Source organism: Pteropus medius, unplaced genomic scaffold, assembly GCF_902729225.1.
Source record: "Pteropus medius unplaced genomic scaffold, Ma_sr-lr_union100, whole genome shotgun sequence".
Classification (NCBI taxonomy): Eukaryota; Metazoa; Chordata; class Mammalia; order Chiroptera; family Pteropodidae; genus Pteropus; species Pteropus medius.
The window spans coordinates 19,608,118-19,631,512 of NW_024354502.1; the positions used below are offsets into that span (position 1 = coordinate 19,608,118).

Here is a 23,395-nt window from a genome sequence, read left to right on the forward strand (position 1 = left end):
GATTAATTTTGTAGTCTTTGCTATGATGGGGAGTGGACTATAAATTGGAGGCAAACAGTGGTTGGGATTTGTTCTGTTTGTATCTGACACTAACTGGCCATGTGACCATGAATAAATGATGTAATTCATTTCTAAAATGAGAGAATTGGGCCAGATCATTTAGATCTTCCAGCTTTAATTTCTCTGCTCTTAAGATTGTGATAGGGAAAGGGTTTTGTATTGTGGAATGAATGGCGCAGGGGGGAAAAGAACTGAATCTGTGGTTGTCCATGATTTCTTTTACTTAAATTTTGTTAACGAATGGAAAAAACGAATAAGGGAAGTGGGAAAATAAATTTTATTCTTTTATTCAATTCAGTGAGTATTTTGCCAACTAAATTATATACGTTGGGATACAAAAATGATGGTCCTGCCTCATGGAGTTTTCAGTTCAGTGGGAGACAGACATATAAATAAGTGCTAATAGAGAATATAAGTGACAGAGAAGAAGCCTCTCATGAGTAAACCTGGTGCTTATGAAGGGCTTTGAAAACAGAGTTTCAAGGTGTGGGGACTGGTTCCTCCTCTTCCATTCTCTTGAGCCTAATGAATTTTCGTTCATGGGCATCGAAGATACTGTCAGCACCAGGGGTTAGTCATAGGTGCTTATATTTGATACTGATTCTGAGTCCAGAGGTCTTATGCTGTGTGAGAACAATTTACATATAGATAGTGTTTTTTTGTACTTTTACATTTTGTTGGCAAAAAGTACTGTCTAGGGATAAGACTAGAAGATAATGGTCCGTCAGGGTGTGAAAACTGGTTGCTTCATCCTTATGCTTTGACTTTGTGCTGGAAGAGACTATACTGGGAGTTGGCAAGGAGGGGAGAAGGGGTTAGGGTTACTGGAAGCGTACGTGAGGAGTCAGCTTCTTTCTGTTCACTTGTACACTGGCCGGGCCTGTGACCCTGTGGCCTCCTTGAATGCACCAAGAGAGCAGTGTAGTACCACAGAGACACAAAAATGAGACCAGGTGTTCTCTGACGCTTTCGTTGTTGTTATCTTTGTTTAAAATACTTAAATTCATATAGTGTACTGCTAATAAATATTTCAAGATTATTTATGCTTATAGATACCCATGTGATAGAACTGTTTTAATGGATTTATTTCATACCAGATTGAAAACTTGAAGATAAGATGAAATGGTAAAAAATACATTTCTGAATTTAGATGTATCTGCTTAATGTTGTAAGTTTTGTAATACATTTTTACCTATCTTGGGAAGGTTGTTTTATGATATTGACATTCATTATCAAGTATTAGAATTCTTACAGAATTTGGGAGTGTTACTGTATATCTGGAAGGTTTTGTGTACCAGGGACAGGTCCTGATGTGGGGTGGGGGGCGAGTGGGGGGAGCTCTGAGAACTGGAAAGACACCAAATTTGGAGTTAGAGGCTTGGTCCTTCTGTTAACCAGTTGTGGGATCTTGGGCAAGTTGTTGCCTGCAGTGAGTCTTAGTTTACTCATTTGTAAGATGAGGGAGTGTATTTGATGTCTGAAAGCTCATTTCAGCTTTGAATTTGTGTGACTGTAGGCCTCTAGATACTGTTTGATATATGTTAGTCAGCTTTGCCATGTTAAGATTTGATTTTTGTTTCCTGCCTCAGACTTGCTTTTCTGCCCTTTTGTATTCATTCTAATGGATATTTAGAATCTAGTCATTATAAACTCTTCCTGCCTTGTTTGTTTAACTGGAGGGAAGCTCTTAAAAACCAGTCAACTCTTCTGTATATTTGTTCTAATTTCAAACTGCTAGGGCTGATGTATTTAATTTGACACAAAGTAACTTAGTACAGTTATATTATCTTTTAATTATACTTTCCATATAAATTTAATGGGGAAAGTTTTCGTGTGGTGAAAGCTTATTTGAAATAATGTGTGATAAAGCCAAAAGCACAGTGATTGCATATCACTTCCTGCGGGTGGGAGTGTTTGCTCACCTTTGATTTCTGGTGAGTTGAGACTGTTCTCTTTCTGAAGGCTGTTTAGGAGGTCCAGTGCTAGTCAGATGCTCAGTGGGAATTGATTTTCTGTTTTCCAGGATACCTGTTATCATTCTTGATGTTAGGCTGTAATAATTGATATTACGTCTGACTTGAGTAGACTGCAAGTTTGCTTGGCTTTGATTGCTCAGTAGGAAGTAATTTTTGAGATGTTCAAAATTTTACACCAAGGAGGATTTTAGGATTTTACAGCTGAGAAGATTGAGTGCTGGAATGCCCAGATAATTAGTTAAGTGGCAAAGACTAGACTCCTTAACTAGACTAGGCTGCATTAACTCAGCTTTATTGCTTTTACCTTCCTTTTTGGCATGGGAAGTTATACACACATATTAATATCTAAATGCATTAAATAGTAATATGGATAACACAGTGTATGTTCGTGTATATACATATGTGCCTTAGTTTCTTACCATTTAATTCCGCAAATTTTGGAAGATTTCTGCTACGTGTCAGTTCTAGTCGGGTGTGTGGTGGTGGGGCTTAGTTTGTGGGAAAGACTAGCCAGTACAGGGCTGTATGATGAGTGCAGTGAAAGAGTAAGTTCTGGATTTCTTACCAGAGGCGCAGCCCAGTGTTGTGAAGCAGGGAAGCTTACTGGAAGAAGAAATGTTTTAAAAGGAGGATCTGGATTCTGAATAGGGAGTAGACTGGGGGGCTGGTGGGAGGGCAGGGTGTTGAGGACTGGAAGAGCTTTCTGTGAAGGAATAGGGTGTGAAGACCCTAAGGTAAGAGAGTGCATCTGAGGAACTAAACGAAGCCCAGAGTGTTTAGAGAAGTAACGAGTACATAGGCTTTCAAATAAGTGGAATCCTTTTCTTGTAGAAAAGGATACCCTGTTAACTGTCTTGGTAATTATCATGATAAAGTAAATGTACTTGGTATTATGATACAATAAATCTGATATGCTAGGTCACATACTGGCTGTGACTTGTTAGTGGGTTAGACGTAGAGTAACTAAACCAGTACAGTAAAGGGTGTGAATTCCATCCCAGTTTAGGCCAGTTGCTTGATTTCATGGCTACAAATAGCATTCTTCACTTCTATCCAGCCAGGTTGTGGGTGTTTGCTATTGTTAATGAGGACAAACAAGCTTTGATGGATAGTTCAGTTCACATGCCTCATTGCTGTTTGGAAAACATTGCAAGTCCTGCCGATGGGCCAGTAATATCACTGAGGTAAAACAGTCTGTGCTCTTAACCAAGTTAAAGACAAAAGTTTCATATGAAATGCTAAATGAAAACAACAGTGTACTTGTTTCTAGGTTATGGGCAATTACTTTTGCTGTCTCAGTATGTTTTAGCACATACTTTTATGTGAGTACATATTATTTTAATAATAGATAAGGAATAAATCCTTAGAGAATGTTTTAGTTTAGTTAGCTATCTACCTAAAACAAGAAAGAACATGAAAAGCATTGAATAAAGAATATCGATTTAATTTCATTAAATTTTTTCTTTTTCTAGAAACTTCTTACAGGAAATATAATTCTTTGTGTAAAGCTGAGGAATGAGTCTGTAAATAGATTTATCAATTTAACATTTTTATTTTGCGTTTTGATATTGAACAGAGCCTATTAGGATCATATATATGGGCATAATTTCTGACTTGAGTTTACAGAATATTTGTTCACAGCCCTAAACACCAAAGGAATGGTGTACACACCAAAGGAATAGTGTGTACTGAAAGCCTTTGGATTTTGGACAAGAATTTATCATTTACATTTTATATTCAGAGTTCGCCAAGGGAGAAGATAGCTCGTAAAAAACAGTGTGGTAAAATTTAAGCACTTTTTTCCCCCTAGTAAATTGACCAGAATTTTTATAACAAATTTAAATGAATACTCTCAGAAAGCATTTTTTAAAATTTGACTTAAAGTTTTTTCTTTTCTTTTTCTTTTCCTTTTTTTTTTTTTTTTTCCTGGCATGTTGTGGGCCAGTTGGTCTATACCAGTGAACAAAAGAGGCAAAAATTCTACCCATGTGGAGTTTACGTTCTAGTGACATGCTTTTTTTGTATGTTGCTAATTAAGAAACACTTCCTTTGAAAATGTGTGATGTTTAACGTTCATGTGTTACATCTATGTGAAATGTATTCTTATTAAATATGTAATCAGAAAGGATGGGAAAGCACACTGAGTTAACTGTTGTCTAAGTATCCTCATCATCCTGCTGGGCCGCTCTTTAAGCTTGCCGTTTCTGCAGTCGGAGCCCGTGAGTGCCACTGGAAGAGCTGAGAGGTGACCTCTTTGAGGACAGACTTGATATGGTCTTTGCATACCTGATGTTAGCACATATTTTTTATTGAATTAATTTGAACTCTAAAAGTGAGCAAAATAAAATAACTTCAATAAAAATTCATTTTTACAGCTATAATCTTTAGAATAAGGAATGAATTAAGTGTATGGGTTTCTCTCGGCATGCACTATTCCAGTCACATTGAAAGATACTACAGTATAACTTCACTTGACATTCTCCCACCCCCATGTTTCATGTAGGAGGCCTTAAACGGTGATCCTTGACTGTGTGTGTGGTGTGAGATTGCTTTTTTCCTCCAACATTCTATTGTAAATATTTTCAGATATGCAGAAAAGTTGTAAAAATAACAATGAATTATTTAGATTCAGCAATTCTTAACATTTTGTCAAATTTGCAAAATATACATGTATATATGAATATAACTTTGTTGAACTATTTGGAAGTTGCAGCCATTGTGATGCTTTATCTTTTAATATTTAACTTTAAAGTGTCGTGGCATCTCCTAAGACTGTGGATCTTCTGTATAATCACCATACTATTATCACACCTTAGAAAATTAACAGAAATTCCTTAATACCATACAATAGCCAGTGATAATAGCTGGGTTTTTCAAACCAGAATTCAATCAAAGTTCACACATTGCATTTTTGCTTCATTTGAATTTGTCATGGAGTCATTTTTATAAAAATATTTGCAGTTTTTCCAAGGACCACACTTGATTACTGAAATGTTAGTCATTTTATTTCGAAGCATAATTATATCGTTTTCAGTTTTTGTGAACTTTTAATTGGTTTTGTATACAATTTTTATTTGTCAGTGGTGTGTGTTTTGATGAATTTTCTGAGGTTACTTTTAGACCTCATGAAATCTCGCATCTTTTGCAAGATTTGCAGTTTCACTTTGCACATTTTGCATTGGATTACATTTTATTGTCAGAAAACAGCCTATGATCAGCTGCTTGACTTCAAAAGATGTGGAGATGATAGGCCAGGTGGTCCACTTGCTAAACTTGCAGGGATGTTTTGAGACCATTTTAATAAGAGATCAGCGGCTAGGGAAGGTTTTGGCCTTGTCAGCTTTTGTTTTCTTATGCAATCTCCTGACTGCAGGGATGATAGAATGTTCTCATTTCTATCAGTATATGTTACCTGGGTGATTGACACTTTCAGTGATGTATTAATTACCATACAATGTTGTATATAAAATTGTGGGCATTTTGTTTATGTTTATATAAAGAGTGGCTTTTATATTAAATAAAAATTTACTCTTCTGATAGTCTATAGTTTATTTAAATAGATTTGTAAATAAGAAACTTGAAACAAATGTTTAAGAAAGTTAACAGGTGTAGGTAACATAAAGTTTTGATTTTTAAATTTGGCACAGTTAAACTGGTAAGGAATGTATTAAAAATGAAGCATAAATGAGGTCTTATTCATATACCACTGGAACTAGGACCAAAGGAAATGTTGAAGTTTTCTTTAATCAAATTCTGTTTTTTGTTGCTATGTAATAAACTATTCTAAACTAGTGGCGTAAAACAAGTCATTTACTATTATTTTTGGGGATCAACAATAATCAGCTAGGTAGTTCTTCTAGGTTTCTTCTGTAGTTGCAGTCAGATGGTGGCCTGAGTCATCTAGAAAACTCAAACAGCTGGTTTCTCAGGCATCTCTACCTCTGTGTGTGGTCTCTACAGAATGGAGGCTTCTAGGTAGCCAGACTTCTTACGTGGCAGCTCAGAGTTTAAAGGCATGTGTCCCAAGAAAGAGAGTCAGACTGGAATGCCTTTTAATGACATAGTCTTAGAAATCATGTAGAGTGACTTTGCCTCATTCTTTTCTCAAGAAGCAAGTCCATAGGCCCATATTTGGGAGGGGAGGGGGAGCATAATTAGATTCCACCTCTTAATGGGAGGAGTGTCACAGAATTTATAGATAACCACCACAAGCATTAAAAAGATGGTAAACTAGCAGTAAAGTTTATTCAGAAGGAGATTTGGGTATCAAAAGTAGTAGAAATGATTGATACATCATGAATTTAAAAATTAAAAACAAGATTTGACAGTTATGGAACTGGACATAATATATTTTGTGGATGTAGTAACCGTTAATGAACATATTTCCAGGCAGAAGTATTGAACTTGACAGTTCAACACTTAACATTGCAGAGGTCCCAAAAGCATCCAGATCAGGATCACAGGGAAGTCAGTATAAATGTATTTCTTTGATATCATTGGTATTATAGTCAGGTGGTTGATTTGGCACATTATTTAGGAAATGTGAAGCATTCGATATGTGCCGAGACTTAAAAGATTGAAGTACGGGCTGGGCTTTTACTTTGGTCGTGCTCAGACGCAGGGTGTAAGTTGCTGTCACACAATTTTCATTGGACAAGTACTACTCAGCCTCATCCATTTATTAGTCGGCTGTAGACACATATGCCCTGAAGTGATTAAGTTTCACTGCTGAGTCAATTTATTTTAATAATTTGTATGCCTACTATGTGCCAGGCATTGTACTCACTACCAGCTGTGTAGCAGCATTCAAAAGAAACCTACAGCCAGTTCCAAAAGGAGAGTTCCAAAAATCTTTTGGGCATGATCATTGTGGAAATAAATGTGCGGCGTACCAGTATGATTGATATGAAGACATCTATTTGCATGTAAAATTTGTTAGAAATAGGCCTTATTATCTCATACCTTTTCCTAAGGTGGTATTTTGATATTGTTTGTGGTCAGTTTTTAAAGAGATATTGGTCATGTTTCATTTTTCTTGGCGTTTTGCAGTTTTTACTTATTGGAATATGTGATGAGGTTGCAGCATCTTTTGTGTAAATGTGAAAAAGACCCTGTATTTATTTTGTACATACAGGACTTTTTGCTGTTTTTTTCTGTTTCTAATAAAAGAGGCCTGTTGTCATGAAATGAAGATTTGGGACTGGACGGTTTTAAGAGCTTTCCTAGGTCTAACACTCACAATGGCGAAGAGAGTAGGTAGAGTCTGGATGTTTAATAAAGATGGTAGGAGGTGTTAGTGAAGTGTCAATTTAAGTCGAATCATCTTTTGGACTTGCTGAAAGCCGAAACATAGAACAATGGCTAACAAATGACACTGCCTATTACATCAGAGAGAAACTATTTCTTAATCATGCTCTGAGATAAAGTTTTAGTGACTCTTACTTACATTTAGAGTTATTAAGAAGCCCAGGGACAGCGAGTTTGACCTCAAAGTTTTATTTATGTGACTATGTGACTGTATGAAAAAACAAACTGAAGATATCATAAGAAGTCCTTGTTTTATGGAGACCCCTCTGTGAGGATTGATGAGTATTATTCTCTGGGTTAGAGTTATATAATATTTAGAGGCCGAGTCTGTAAGTTCTGAGGTTTGCTTATTTTAAACATTTTTAGTATTGTTAACTCCTTACTATGTATGAAGCATTATGCTTTTCGAACATTGCATTTAACATCCTGGGAGCACTGTTGTGGAGGGAATTTGGGTTAAAGGAGATTAAGTGTGGTTCCCAGGTTGCCCGGCTGCGGAGAGGCAGAGTCTCCCAGCGCAGGAGAGAACTCATGAGGTTTTTTGTGAACTGAAGTTTTAAACATTTGTAGATAAAAACAAAATGTATAGAAAAGGATAGCACTGTAGCCTTTAAAAGCAGTACATTAACTATCTTGTGCCTACGTGAACACATTTTCTTTTATTGCTTAAAATATTGATGAGTTTGCAGAGGACAGGGTCATCATTGTGTATCTTCCCTCTCCCCAGGAGTTTGTGGGAGGAGAGGGGACCATGTATCCATACAGTGATGGGTAGTCTCCATGCTCAATTGAGTGTTGAAACTAGGACCATTGTTCGTTTCGGAAGCCAGCACCTATTTATTAAGCTCTTGCTGCGCTCTCCATCCTGACATGGTGTAGTGTCTGATGGTAGACTGGATGTGACACTGAATTGTTTCTATCCTCTATCTGTTGTTTGGATAAGAAAGGTTGTGAACAGTTGGTCTCTGGTGTCACGTTACAGTCTAATATGTTTGGTCAATCTATGCAGTTCCTGTGCAACGCACTATGTAGCTGGAAAATAAAATAGAGATGTAAAAAGTAGAAGAGCAGTATCGGAGACAATAGTTCAAAGTGGTAAATGATTAATTGCAAATGGAATACAATTGATGAGAAGTTCTAGATGACATCAGAAGTGCCACCTGACTGTAATATCTTAGTTATGCTTTCTGTAGATAGTTGATATGTACCTTGGGTAGATGGAGGTAATTCAAAATGTAATTTGGAGAAGTTGAGATAGACAGAATTTTAATAGGTGCTAGGGCTTCACAGTGTTTTTATAGTATGTATGACTAAGAACAGTTTTATCCATGAACTTCAGCTATGTCTAGTTGGTATTGTTATGTGTTAGTTATGAGATTATTTCAGATCTCTTTCGGTGCTTGTTTTTTAATGGGGTTTGATGGTAGATATTTGGAATCATTCTTTGCTGTCTTCATGCAAAGTGGTACTACCCATCAGTAATAGTTCTGCATCCCCAAATTCCTTTTTTCACCAGTTCCCATTTAGCAGTTCTTTTTCTTTCATTCGGTTCAAAGTGGTAGTGACAGTAATAGCAGGAACAGCTCACATTTTGTAGCAGGCTTTGTATTAAGCGTATTATGTGCTACAGTACCCTGTTGGTTCAAATGTATAAGTAAACTTTGCCACAAAAGAAGTGAATTTATGGTCTGAATTGTTTCTTAGATGTATTGAGGGAACAGCTCTTTATGAGTATTTCAGATCAAAACTCTTGATTTAGTTTAAAGGCCAAGTTTTTAAATCTGATGGTTGTGGTTAGAGTGTTTCTGGCTTGTACTTTATAGACCGCCGTCAAGGCAATAACTCGAGAACCTGGTAAGGTTTTAAAGAATTCGGGTCAAGGCGCTTTAGGCTTGCTGGTTTCAGGAAAAGATTGCAAAGAACTCCTTTAAGTTTTTAAAGGAGACTTATCTCTAGGGGTTTTTGATTTGGTTTGTTCGATTTTGGTCTTTGCTCTGTTCTTTGCTCTTTTACCCCAAGCTCTTGGCTTTGTGGATGTGCTAAAGGCGTTTAAAGGTCCATGTAAACATTTTAAGCACATATAGTACTTTTACTTTTCTATCATTTTGTAGAGACCACAGTCACTGCTGTGAGGTTGGTTGGACAAGTGAATCTGTGCACTTTGTGTCCAAAAAGGTAGGAGAGTGGAAGTTTTTTCGTTTTTGTTTCTAACTTGGTTAACTGTTTTGGTGACATTTTAAGGAATTCTGGATCTGGTTTTGATAGTTTGTTTTCAAAGTTTTTTTTTAAGCTTGTTCTTACTTTGTTATTGGTGTACCATTTTTGTTGCTGTATTTAGATGAAAGCAAATTTATATTTTTATCTATGCATTGTTATTGGCTTAGGTATAGAATTTCTGGTTGGAAACAACTTTTCTTCAAAATGATAGCTTTCAGTATTTCTTTTGAGGCGTTCAGTGCCTTTTTGACTCCTGATCCTTTCTGCTTGATTCCCCACTTCAACCCCCTTCCCAAAAAAGCTTTTAGGTCTTCCTTCAGTCTCTGGTGCTGTGAAATTTTATGTTGATGTGCTTTGATATGTATGGTAGGTCCTTTTCTCATTCATTGTATTTTGGGCCCAAACACTTGGTAGGTCTCTATTCTGGAAGCTCATATCATTTAGTTCCAGGACATTTTGTTTTACTTATATAATATTTTTTTCTCCCAGCTATTTTCTTAATTTTCTTTTTTTTGGAATTCTTGGTGTTTGAATGTTTGACACCTCCATTGCTACTCTCATGTACTTGTCTTTTCTCTCCTATTTTCCAGTGCTTTGACTTTTTGTTTTACAGTATGTTGAACATTTTTTTTTTTTCTCTCTCTTGTTGGGCCAGTTTTCCCAGAGAGAGAAATCCGGGAAGCTAAGTGTGGCTGCAAGCATTTTGGGATGGGGACTGACTGACCGATTCTTCATTTCAATAGACAGCTTTCACTTTTTCTAGTGTACTCATACCTGCCCAGCAAGGTTTCCCCAGGCCATTATTCTGGTGGAATTTCTGTAAGTAGGGAACACATCTGGAGAGGCAGACTCTGCCTATAGGGTAGAGATCTTAATTGCTCCTTATGCAAGCTTCTAGCAGTGTTCCTGTTTGGGATTACCCCCAGATTTCAGAGGTACTCGATGCCTTCAGTTCTTAAGAATGGGTCTATTCATTTTTGGCTTCCTCCTTGAAGATTTTAGGTTTCAGTTTACTCTTGTCTGCTCAGTCATTTGCCATTTCTCTAACTGCTTTCCAGCTTCCAAAATTTTGTTGGCATCTCTTGAATGCTCTAGCCTTCTCTCTTTCTTGTTGTCTTTATAACTTTAAAATTCATTCGTTGTCATTTTAGTGGGGTTGTAGGAGGTAATGGAGATAAACACATGTTTAATGAGATGTCCTCTACAAGAAAATGATTTCTTGTTTATTCTAAATACACTAGTTCTTCATACCCAGTGTCTCAGTCGGCTTGGCCTGCTGTAACAAAATACCATAAACTAGCTAGCTTAAACAACACATGTATTTCTCACAGTTCTGGAGGCTGGAAGTCCCTGATCAGGGACCAGACCCACCATAATAGTCAGGTTCTGGTGGCGTCCTGCTTTTCAGCTTGTGGAAGACTGTCTCTTCTTTTCCTCTCGTGGCGGAGAGCAGAGAGAGGAAGCAAGCTCTCTCCTGTCTTTTCTTCTAAGGGCTCCAGTCCCATCACGAGGGCTCTGCCCTTATGACCTAATCAGCTCCCATCTTCAAACACCATTGCACTGGGGACTAGGGTTTCAGCATAATTCTGGGGGGGACACAAGCATTCAGTCCATAACAGCATGATTTTTATGTGATTCTGTCTTTAGCTTGTATACTTTTCCTGTAAACTCTGTTCCACTATCTGTGGTTCTTGGCCATGGCCCAGTTTGCTCTCAGAAGAGGCTTGAAGCTTGCTATGGGCTTCTCAGTAACCCTACATTTTCCTTCTGGAAATGAGCATCCCATGGTGTGCAGGTTTAATAACTTTTCAAAATGTATTCGATTGACTCATTTTAATTTGGGGAGGCCTCTGTTCCTTTGGTCTTCAGGCATGAAAAACTTTCTTCAAAACTTACAGTAATCAGGGTTTGTGTTTTATTACCTTTTGGAAGTGTTTTCCTGATTTTCTCCTACCCTGGTGAGGGGCAGGAAGAAAAGTTTTATTTTATTTTCCTGTTATTAAGACGCTTCAGAGTGTTGAAGTTCTTCTGTACAGCCTTCATTTTGTATGGTTTCATGTCCACAGCAGGTAACAAAGCAGTACTGTCAGATGTGTGTCCCTTATATCCACTGTCCTGTGGATGTAAGATTTGCATCTACGAAATGCATTGGTCTTTCCTTTTTACTGTTTTTGTCATATCAGCTGCTTTTAAATAGTCAATTTTAACATTTATTCAGCCTTACTTGAAAGGAGACTTTGATTCCAAAGTGAATAATTATTTGATCACGAGAAGGTGTGGTATATAGTTTGTCTCTGTAATTTATTGCGTTGCATTTTGATTTAACAGACCCTTGCTCTAGCACTGTCCACTGTTTAAATGACTTGTAAGAAGAAATAATTTCAAGTCTTAGAATTGTCTTGGGTTTCCTGAAGTGTTTTTGGACAACTTTAACTTGTTTAGTTGTATAAGAGCCAAACTTCTGTTTTGTTCAATAGGTAAATCATCACTCAAATATGCCCCTTTTTCAGAGATGGTGAATCCCAACAAGGTTCTTTTCCAAATTCTGGCGCCCCTGAAGCTGTAGTGTCCCCATCGAATCTTCTAACCCAAAATGAGTTCTGCCTTCCGGTAATTTTTGCTTCCAGCACTCATCTTGGCACTTGGTTTTCTGTTTTCTGTTCTATTTGTCTTTCTAAGTATATATTTTGTTTTTACAAGTAGGTTGTAAACTACTTAAGATGTCGGTGGTTCTCAATTTTCCTTTTTTTTTTCCGGCTTCCCAAGTGGTAGATCATACTGTCTCCTGTAGCTGCTCCTGGATTCAAGGTGGTTTCCAGTGTGTAGAAACCCCTTCAGGTGGTTCTGTTAGCCTCCTACTCTCCCCAGTGTATTTTATGATACAGTTTATTTCCTCTAATATTTAGCATCGGGCCTTATTCTCGGGCTTCAGAAAGTATTTGTTGATTGAATTGGGCCCTTAGCAGGTGTGCTGTGATGGCAAGAAGAGAGGCCTAGAGAGATTTTGTCTCACACTCTTCCACCTCTTAATTGAGTAATTACAGGTAGATCACTTAACCTCTGTAGTCTTCTGTTTTCTCAAATGGAAAACAAGGGGACTGTTATATCAAGGACTCCTTAGTAAATGAAAAAAATAAAAAAGTGTTTGTTTTCCTGAAATCAAAAATCCTTTGTATCAAATAAAATGCAGTTTTGTGCTGGTGCCAGTTTCTAAGAGTTTTCACAGATCATGGTTACTGAGAAAATTTTTTTATTTTAGATTGTCTTTCCTGCTTTTTAAAGTTTAAATTCATCTTTCTATGAAATATTGATAATAGTATTTAGTTGTTTTTCTAAATCTTACTTGGCAAAATGAAAAGTTGGCAACCTTATGTTTGTCTTTATAATTTGAAGGACATTTTATTAAGCCATTAAATCTGGAAGTCAGAGATAACATGCTTTATATAGACTTAAAAAAATCTGTGGCACCACAGTTTGGGGACAAATTTCTACGTATTTGTTAGATCAAGCTTGTTAATGTTCCTTTTCAAAGTTTCTATCTTTATTAATATTTTGTCTTTACTAATATTAAATAGAATTTAACACACTTCTGTCACTGTTCTTCTATCCTGCTGGTTTGCAGGCCTGTACATAATAGTCAATACTTGTTAATTAATAAGTATCTTATACATTTTGTTCCCTTTGCTTGTTTTACTTTTACCTACTTTTTTTTTTAACACTAGACAAAAAGGAGAGAAAGTGGAGGGAACAGGACCACCCAGACCTATGCAGTGGCTTTTTCACTGACTATCCACTTTGAGTGTGGTGGGGTGCTCAGTATTATGAGAAGAAACGCGGTAGAGAGCATTTAGTCTGATTCAGAACAACTGTAGAGTCCTAATGTGAATTGACAAGATTTATTAATAAATGTTCTTACTGTAGACTGGCTTCATTTTTGTTAGGTTTGTTAACTGTTTTGCCCTGTAACTGACAAAGCATTATACAGATGGCACTTTTGGGAGAGGAGGGACATGAGGGCTACCTTGTATGTAGCTATGATGATGGTGACTGAGTTTTACAAGCATTCCCGTCTTAACCTGATGATTATTACGAGGAAAGGTCTGAGACGAAGGCCATTATGAAGAACACCTGGCTACATCAGTGTACTGTTTGGATCTACCTCACTCACTCACCATCTCCCCCTTTCAAGAAGTGGAAGTTAGTTATAATAAACCTAGTTCTGGGTGCTGCAAGATTAAGAGCATAATATCTGACTAGTAAGTGATTTCTAGGCATTAAAAAAAAGTGTGGAGAAAGCCAGCACTTTGGGGATGATAATTAGGGATTGGCAGATAGTCATAATCTGTCTTCTTCATAATCTTTCTCTAAGTTAGCACTCTATCATAGTCACACACTATCTAAAAGCATTAAGGTTTTTCATTTCTTTGGTTTTTTTTTTTTTTTTTAAGTGGTTGGGAGACAAAGAGAGTGGGGACTGAAATGGGATGAGAGCCTCTCAGTAATGTCGATATGTAAATTGGAGCCTGCTTGTTGAGTCAACGTATTTATTGTAAGACAAAGAATTGGAAGCAATAATAGTCGATCTCTGAGGCCAAATGTGGGAACCAGGCCTTTGCTATGAAGCTTTGTTGCCAGAGAGGAGAGATTTGTGTTTATTTGTGCTCTGTAGTGATAAAACCGCAGGGATCTGGGTGCACCCTTGAATTTGACTACGGTGGTTTATTGTTTTAATGACATTTGTTTGGCTTCTTTGGTTTAGATCTCTGAATTATACCTCCTGGGAGGCTTTCTGGGATAGAGACCCAAGTTGAGAGTGTTGGGAACCCTAGGAGGTGCAGATTTTCAAGGAAGGCATTTGATGCAGTTTTCACAAGCCTCCAGGTATACCAGTGAGCAGTGCTTTCAGTTAAAAGCAAGGTTTGTCAGGCAGTTTGATTGTGAAGCACACTTCTTAATTAGCCTGGCTTCATGATAGTAAAGCTGGTCAGCAAGGTCTGCTTATACTGTAGAAGGAAAATGGTACTGAAATTTATTGCTCCTAAAATTTATTGTCTCCAAAAAGTAGATGATTTTGAACCATAGTTAAAGATCTTTTATTTTCCCACTTAAAGGAATAAAAATACCTGTTGCCATATTATTTGGATTTAAAAAATTATCTGCTGAAGGTGTTGCAATTTTTAACAATGTAATTTTAGGCAGAGTTGGGATTGTTTATGCTTTATTGTTTTATCCTTTAAGTTATTTAAATAATAAGAAAATTGGGAAGTCATTTTTATTTAGATAAAGAGAAAAGACAGGAAAGGCAGTTTGTCACTGTTGAGCTCTAGCTTTTAGAGAGACTTTCTCTCTGCTTGGCACTCTTCAGGGTTCTGGGGTGGAGAGAGAAAATAAGACCTGGTCTCTACTGCAGAGAGCAAGGATCTCAAATCAGTGTCCCTAAGATCTTACTAGAAAGAAGGACCCAAACTATTTTCCACATTCAACTTCATTTTGGGAAACACAAGATTAAGCATAGTTAAACAGGTCTTTTTACTGTAGGATTTATCAGAGTCTTTAATGGAGGTATGTGATTTGTGAATTGCTAAGAGGGGGCTGTCCTAAGCAACATTAACAAAATATGAGATAGTAAGATTATTGTTAATATCTCCCTGAATGGATTACTAGTTTGTGGTTATTTTAAGCAATCCTTCCTTATGTGTACATGTGGTATTTTAGAGAAGTGATTTCCAAACCTTGTTGATCATCAATCACTTTAAGTGCTTAGAAATTTCTTTTTTTAAAATTCGAGTTAAGAATACATTTACAAGTTTTAAAATTCAAAAAGTGCACATTGCACACAGGAAAAATTTCCCACCCTGCTCTGTTCCCCACCTGCCTCCTTCCCCTACTTGCTTTCTTAGCGTTGTTCTTTCCAGAGATATTTCATGCACGTGCTGTTACTTTTTTAGCTAGAATATAAATTACTGAGCTTTGTATTTGGAGATTTATGATTTAGTAGGTTTGGGTGGGGCCTGGGAATATGTCTTTTAAAAGGTTCCCTGGAGATTATGATAAGTAGCCAGATTTAGGCACTGTTATTTTAGATGGTACATATTAACTTTTGTATGTAGCATGTTATCCAATTCTTAAAACAACTCTGTGAAACAGATACAGTAACCACCATTTTGGTCAGGAGGTAGAAACATAAGAGCAGGAGCTGTTAAATGACCTCCTTGTGGTCATGCTCCATCTTTTAATGGTGGAGCCAGGACTCAAAAACTTGGGATTTTTTTGGTTATCAAGGTGTGGGACCAGGTGGGACTGCCTTTTCACGGTTACACTGCTGATGATTGGCCCAAAAAAACCAGACAACAAAAACCCAAACAAATAAAAAATTAATGTGGGTATTTTTATCCAATTCTTCCTGCTTTGGTACAGCATTAAATGTTAGACTACATATTGCATTACTTGCCAAGTGATTAGACTTTCTTCTCTTAGTTTGCAGTCACTTAGCCAGATAGACTTGTCTTATCAATTTCAGGCACTTAAAAAGGCAGGCTGCACACAGACTTTTACCTGTAATTTTGCTTCCTGATGAGCATTCCTTCCTTTCCCTTTGCTTCCATCTTCCTTTGGCCCGCTTCAGCACATTTCCTTAACACCAACCCAAATTAAATCAGAGGAGGGAGGGTAGGAGGGAGAGAGAAAGAAGACTATACTCTCAGTGGAGGATACTGGGTGGGAGAGTGTCCCAGGACTGTAAGATTTTCCTGTCTGTCTGATAAACTCTTTCTTGGAATAATTTTCAAAGAAAGCATTTCAAAAGTGGTAGCATTGTAGGACCCTTTGAACTAGGGTATGGCCCCCAGGCATCTTCTTTTGTAGGACAGCATTCCTTTGGTGTGTTTTTAAAAACCCAGTCTTATAATATTGGTCACATAGCAGAATATCTGGAAATGTTTAAAAATGGCTTTGAAAAGAGTAAAAGTTGTAAAGCCATCATTTCGAGGCAGTGTATGATATCCATTCATTTGTTTAGCCACCCACTATTGGCATTTACTAAGGATTTACTATAGGTCAGGTGCTGGGGACTGAGAAATTAGTAAAATATGGTTCTTGCCTTCATAGAGTTTGTCTGGTGGTGAAAGACACAAATATTTCATCAAGCAGTAGTCAAAGCACAAGAAGTGCTGTGGAGGAAGCATGCCCCAAGTGCGATTGGGACTCAATAAACTATACCTAATTTAGCCTAGATTGAAAGGTAAATAAAGGTTTCCCACAGTTTCTTTCAGCCTAGCCCTGAGGGACTAGTAGCTAGATGTGTAGAAGGCAGTGTGTGTGTTGGGGAGAGGGTATAGTTACTTTACGCTGAGGGAATAGACATGTACAAAAAGAAGAAGAGTAGTTTGTGAGTATAATTTAGGTAGGGAGTCAGGAGAGTACTCTATAGAGGAGTGAGATGAGATTAGAGAGAGTAGTAGGAGCCAGAAGAGAAGGAATTTTTTACTTTTTGTGAAATAAAAGCCCAGGCACAAGGAAGAGAGTTGTAGTGTGTCTACAGATTTCCGGTTCCAAGAATTCCCAGACTTGGCAGTCATTCCCTGGATCTGCAGGTTCCTACCAGATCTCAGGATTCACATTGGGTTCTGTTTAGTTTGGCAGCCAGTTCAAGCCAGAATGTGGTGGATTTGAAGCACCAATAAACACACGCACGCACACGCACGCACGCACACATACATACATGCACATAAATATGTATATATCATGCTATCCAAGGATGAAAAATACAGTTTATTAATAGTGATAATGGCTGGCAGTTTTTGAGCATTTAAATGCTTGACTCTTACCAAAGTATATTACAAAATTGTCTTTAATCTTTATAGCAGCACTACCAGATAAATGGTTTTGTCTCCATTTAACAGACCAGGAAAACCTTCCAGGCTCTGGGAGGTTAAAGTAAGCTTGCACAAGGTTATAGAGCCAGTCAGTTAATAGTAGGGAAGGAATCCAACCCAGGTTTGTTTGCCTGACACCAGATCTCACTCTTTTCCCACTCTACTATGCTGCCCTTCACAAGACTGCAGGTGTGGTTCCTGGGGCAGATGCTGTGGGAGCTCAGGAATGTAAAATGATCATTTTGAAGGCAGTAAAACTGCTATTTCATCTTTGGTGTTGAAAGGGCAACAAGAAGGAATCCCAGTAGCTCTAGTTTAGAGAAGCTCTCCTGAATCTAATGGCATCAAGATCTTTGGTCAGGAATATAACCTCCTAATTGTTTTCTTTGGAAAAATCAGATTTCATTACAGGTGTTTTATTTCAGTTTGTAGTTCTATCTCAAGGACTGAATAATTTGCCAAATGGCAGTATTTATTCTGCGAAGTACATCAGTTATCTCTTGAGACATTTGATTTGTATGTAGAGTTAAAATTGGGTTTGTAATTATTCGAATACATTATCTGCATTTGGCAGATACTGTATGAATGATGTTGCCGATATTCAGAATGTGGATATGGCCTAAGAGTGAAGAAAACCAAGAATTTTCTCTTGAAATTTTGGCTGATGCTGTTCTTTTTGGACAGGAGTGGTAAAGAAGTCTTCTCATCCTCTGTCATCAGCACAGTTTGATTCTTATATGTATGTATAATCTCATGTTAAGAAAATGAAATTCGATGAGACAGAAGGACTTAGGAAATTCTCAAAAAAAAGTTAATGTATAAGCCATATCGTTGTCTTTTCCTACCAACTTTCTTGTTTATTTGGCATGTGAATTTCCCTTTTCCTATTTTGAATAGAGCTGAAAATAACATGGTTGGTTTGCTTTAAAGGAAAATGATTCATTTTTGTTGTGTTCAGCATTTAGTTTCTCAGAAATGTGTTTATCTTCCAAATGGCACAGTTGTTTGGGATTTTGGTTTCCATTTTATTAGCAAAATGTTATTTATGACACTATATAAGAATGTCAAACCAGAATAATTTTTCAGATTAGGGAAAGAAATTATAAATGTCATTTTTTTCTGTGCTAGTTTACAGAGTGTTTCTGTAACATGAATTTTCTTATCTTAGTTTTATAGAAATCTTTTAACAATTTCGACTGAAAACTATTTGAGGGAATAGTTAAAAGAATTTCCTGTTTACAAAATTTTATATTACTTTATGAATTTGTAATTATTTAGAAGCTTTTCTTTTTAGTCTTGAATGCACCTTGAAGATGAATGTCTTGTATCATTTAAAGTGAACGCATTATATAAAGGATATTCGTCGTCTCCATAAGCATAAAGTATGTGTAAGTCCTGCCTATAACTGTCATTCAGGAAGCTGACAAAATTTTTCCTCTAAAAAAGCTGTGATTTGTGTGATTTGGGGTCTTTTAAGAGAAAAGTCAGATGTTTGCTTCTTGGCATAGTTTTCTTTGGCTAGGCAAAAAATGAGTAAAGTCAGGCTGCTATTTGAGAAATTGTCAAGTCAAATTTAAAGAAATAAAATGTGGTTCAGACTTATGTCTGAGCAAAGATATATTACGGATTAATGTACACGCTGAGATTTGAACCATAAAACTATGATCAGATTACTCTTCACCCAGAAAGTATCCTTTTTCAGAGGGAGTAAAGAGGAATCCTCTGTATCCTTTGTCTCAAACCCAAATGCCGACAGGTGCTAGGTAGGTAAGGGCACCTCTAGGCACCACTAGGGAATATAAGCTGTGTTGCTAGATCTCATTTTACAAGACAAGCTGGAAATCTGAAATTTTACGTGAAATATTTTTATTTTAAAAGTTAGCCAGGAATCTTTAAAAATCTTTTCAAAAATTAAAAGCCATTTGATTTAATATTATGTGTCCGTATGTAGGCTGGGCAGCTGCTGCTTTTAGTAATTGACTGTAGCTTTTGCATATAAGTCTTTAAAGAGGTTGTTGCAAATCCTTGCCCCTGTCGCCTCTTCCTCCTCTATTGAAAATCCCTGGCAAGTCAATGATAGACACTTAGTGCCTCATGGAAGTTTAATACTATCAGGGAGGCAGTACTCAAAATTTTAATATGCTTTAGGTACTTTGCTGTGCCATTTTGTATCTAAATAGAATCACGCATGGGTAAATGATTTATTCAGAGTGCAAGATAGACTGTGGATTTTGTATAACAGTGTGAAAAGTTCATTGATAGGGTTTCAGATTCTACATGGCAACCAACCTTTAAGAAACTATCACTTGTTGGGTTTTGTTGTAGTGTCACAGATTATCCATTATTTAAAAAGTATTGTTAAAGTACATAATTGGGTTATTTTGGTAGACATTTGTGGCTGTTTTAGTAAGAATGAGCAATTAGTTTTTCCTAACATCGATTTAGTAATTGCTTACTTTAATGGCACTGAGATTTTAAAATAGACCATAGCAGTTTTCAGAGTGTGTGATCTATGGACTTGGGGGATCCCCAGGACCCTTTTAGGGGGCCCTGAGGTCAAAACTGACTTCACAACAATACTGAGACTTATTTGTCTTTTTCACTATTTTGAACAGTTTGCGCTATTGTTCAAAAGCAATAAAATACCAGTTTCTTAGCACAAATCAAAGTATTGGCACCAAGCTACTGAAAATGATTGTATTCTTCACTTTTTTCTGCACTCGTGTGGTGGGGGGAAACAGTTTTACCTAAGGGGGTCCTTGATGAAACAGTAAAAATTATTTTATTAAATCTTAATGTTTGTATAGATGTCATTTTAATATTCAGTGTGATAAAATGAGAAGAACATTGATTGTGTTAAGTAAAAACACTTTTGCAGTTATTTTAGTTGCAAGTTGAACTAGCTGTTTTCCTCATGGAACATCATTTTTTATTTTTATGGTTATTCAGATTATGGGTATTTGATGTCTGCTCGAAAATGAACAAAGTAAGCCTGTTACTTCAAGGAAGACAACTGAAGCTATTTGCTGCCAGTGGTAAAATTGAGCTTTCAAGTAAAAATTAGAATTTTGGGAAATTTGTATCTATATCACTCTGAGTTTGACACTTTAAATTGATAGCAATTTGAACAGATGTGGTTTTGAAGGTCTGGTTGGTCAATAAACCAGTATTTTCCACATGACCAGTGCATGATGTTACAGATTCATGAATGGGCAAAAGATTTTTTTCAGTTTATTGATATATTTTAGATTCCACATTGTTCCCAACCTTTAAGAAACTATCACTTGTTGAATTTTGGTGCGATATCAAAGAAGAATACAGTCTGAAAAAGGTATTAAAATATTCCTTTTTTCCCAATAACTTATCTACATAAGTCCAGCTTTTCTTCACATATTTTAACCAAAACAATATACAGTGACGTAGTGACTCCAAAAGCAGATCTGAGAACCTGTCTTATATTAAGCTTGATAATAAAGGGGTCCACCAAAATATAAACAGTCTCCCATCACAAGTATTGTTGGGAAGGAGTTGTTTTTCATAAAATAATTTATGTTAATATGTAATGAGTTTATTATTTTTAAAATAAATATTCAAACATTATCTTGGTTTTTGCTTTAATATTATAAATGTCAGTGGATGTAACCCACAGTAACAAAAGCTTTTCCTCAATAATTTTTAAGTGTAAAGTGGTCCTAAGATCAAAGGTCCTGAGAATCATTAAAGTACATTATGAGGGATTAAGAAGGGAAACTATTGAGAAGATTGAAAGAATTTTTAGGGAGTTCAAAAATATGCACCTAGAGAGGGGCAGCCAAAATGGCGTAGATGATAGAGGCTCTGTTCATCCCTCTGGTGACCAAATCAAAGTTGCGATGGAAACAAGGAGCACGCTGCAAGGAAAAATCACCTGGGATCTAGATGAACAAACCATACAACTAGGGAGAAATCCAAGAAAGCACCCTGCAACGGCAGAAGATAGGACGGGGCGAGGATGCAGGGCTGCCCAGTCTGGAGCAGCTAAGACTGAGGCTCTGGCAGCGGCAGACGCCTCTTAAAGGGGCCATGTCCGTGAGCAGATTTTTGCTGTGACGGACCTGCTTGCTCTGAGCACCAGTGCTGATTCGGCTGCATGCAGCGGGCACCAGGGACTTACAGGGAGACATTGTCTGAGTGAAGGTTGAGGGCGAGACTCACTCTGCACAGAAGTACTGGTGGTGTCCATTGTTCCCTGTTGAGTCCTCCCCCTCCGCATAGCCATGATGTCATCAAACTGGATAACAAGTCGCTCTGCCCAGAGGATTCCCTGAAACCACGCCTCCCCCAACTTGAGGCCCCACCCAAGCCACATCCAAGTGTATCCTCAGTGAGTCAGGTGCTTCTTGCTGAGACTCACACTGGTGGAGGCAGCTGGCCTCGGTTTCTGGTGTGGTCTTTTGAGGCAACTATAAGCATAGCACCTGTAGATTGCTTGCTGAATCTTGACAGGTGGCCCCAGGGGGCAGAAGCTTGGGCTAAGTTTGGCCTGCAGCTGAACCCCTCTCAGGACTGTGCCACTGGACATCCTACTTCACAAAGCCACACTAATAAGACTAGGAGATTTAGGAGCTTTGCTTAGTACATAGAAACAGACACAGAAAGGCAGCCAAAATAGGAAGACAAAGAAGCAGAAACCATAAGAGAGAAGAGAACAGAGATCCAGATAAAATGGAGTCAAATAATCTAACAGTTGCAGAGTTCAAAACACTGGTTATAAAGATGCTCAATGAACTATTGGTTAAATTCAGTGAAAACTTCAACAAAGAGATTGAAAAAAATAAAAATGACAATGGAAATTATAAAAGGGAACCAGTCTGAAATGAAGAACACATTATCTAAGATGATAAGTATATTAAATGGAATAAACAAAGGAATAAACAGTGAATAAAGAAAAGGATCAAATGTCCTATGTAGAGGACGGGAAAGCCTAGGACACTCAATCAGAATAGCAAGAAAAAAAGATGCCAAGACTATAAAAATAATTTAAGAAGCATATGGGACACTATTAAGGGTCTAAATCTGTCTGGCGTAATTGAAGGAAAACAAGATGTTGAACAGCTGTTTGAAGAAATAATGATGGAAAACCTTACTAACCTAGTAAAGGAAATGGACATAAAACCCCCGGAAGCTCAGAGATTCCAAAAATCAGGGATCCAAAGAGGCCCACACCAAGACATCATAATTAAAATGCCAGAGGTTAAATACAAAGAAAGAATATTAAAATCAGCAAGAGAAAAGGTTACTTATAAGGGAACATTCATACAACTGGCAGCTGATTTCTCAAAAGAAACTATGCAGAACAAAAGGGTTTGGCAAAGAATATTCAACAGGATGAAGACCCAAGATCTACAACCAAGAATACTTTATCCAACAAAGCTATCATTTGGAGTTGAAGGACAGATAAAGAGTTTCCCAGACAAAAATAAGCTAACGGAATTTATCACTACCAAGACAGTATTCCAGGAAATGTTGGAGGGACTTCTTTAAGAGGAAAAAGCGTGTATTAAAAACAAGAATACAGAATGGTAACAACTACATTCCTATCAATAAGTACCTTACATGGAAAGGAATTAAGTGCCCCAACTAAAAGATAGAGTGGATGAATGGATAAGAAAACAAGACCCCTACGTGCTGCCTACAAGAGACTCACTTCAGATTAAAAGACACACACAGACTAAAAGGAAGAGAATGGAAAAAGATATTGCTTTGATGAACTTAGAAGGTGTTTAAGTCAGACAGAGAAAGATAAACACTATATGATTTCACTTATATGCAGAATCTAAGGAATAAAAAGAACAAACTAATCAAAAACAGACTCACAAATATAGTGGACAATTTGGTGACAGACGTGGAGCGGGTGGGGAGCTGGGAGAATGGGGTGAAGGGTTAAAGAAGTACAAATTAGTAGCTGATGAATGGTCACGG

The 23,395-nt window shown here is 37.2% G+C and overlaps 1 protein-coding gene and 1 long non-coding RNA gene across 10 annotated transcripts in view; both read left to right on the plus strand.

Annotated features, from left to right (window-relative positions):
- The window catches only part of UBR5 (ubiquitin protein ligase E3 component n-recognin 5), a 136,364-nt gene that overhangs the window by 9,346 nt on the left and 103,623 nt on the right, over nt 1-23,395 (plus strand). The gene's annotated exons all lie outside the window — the stretch shown is intronic.
- Nucleotides 1,558-11,543, plus strand: LOC120595532 (uncharacterized). Its single transcript, XR_005650889.1, has 4 exons — nt 1,558-2,687; nt 2,734-2,741; nt 6,500-6,503; nt 11,530-11,543. It is a non-coding gene; the product is annotated as an uncharacterized LOC120595532 (long non-coding RNA).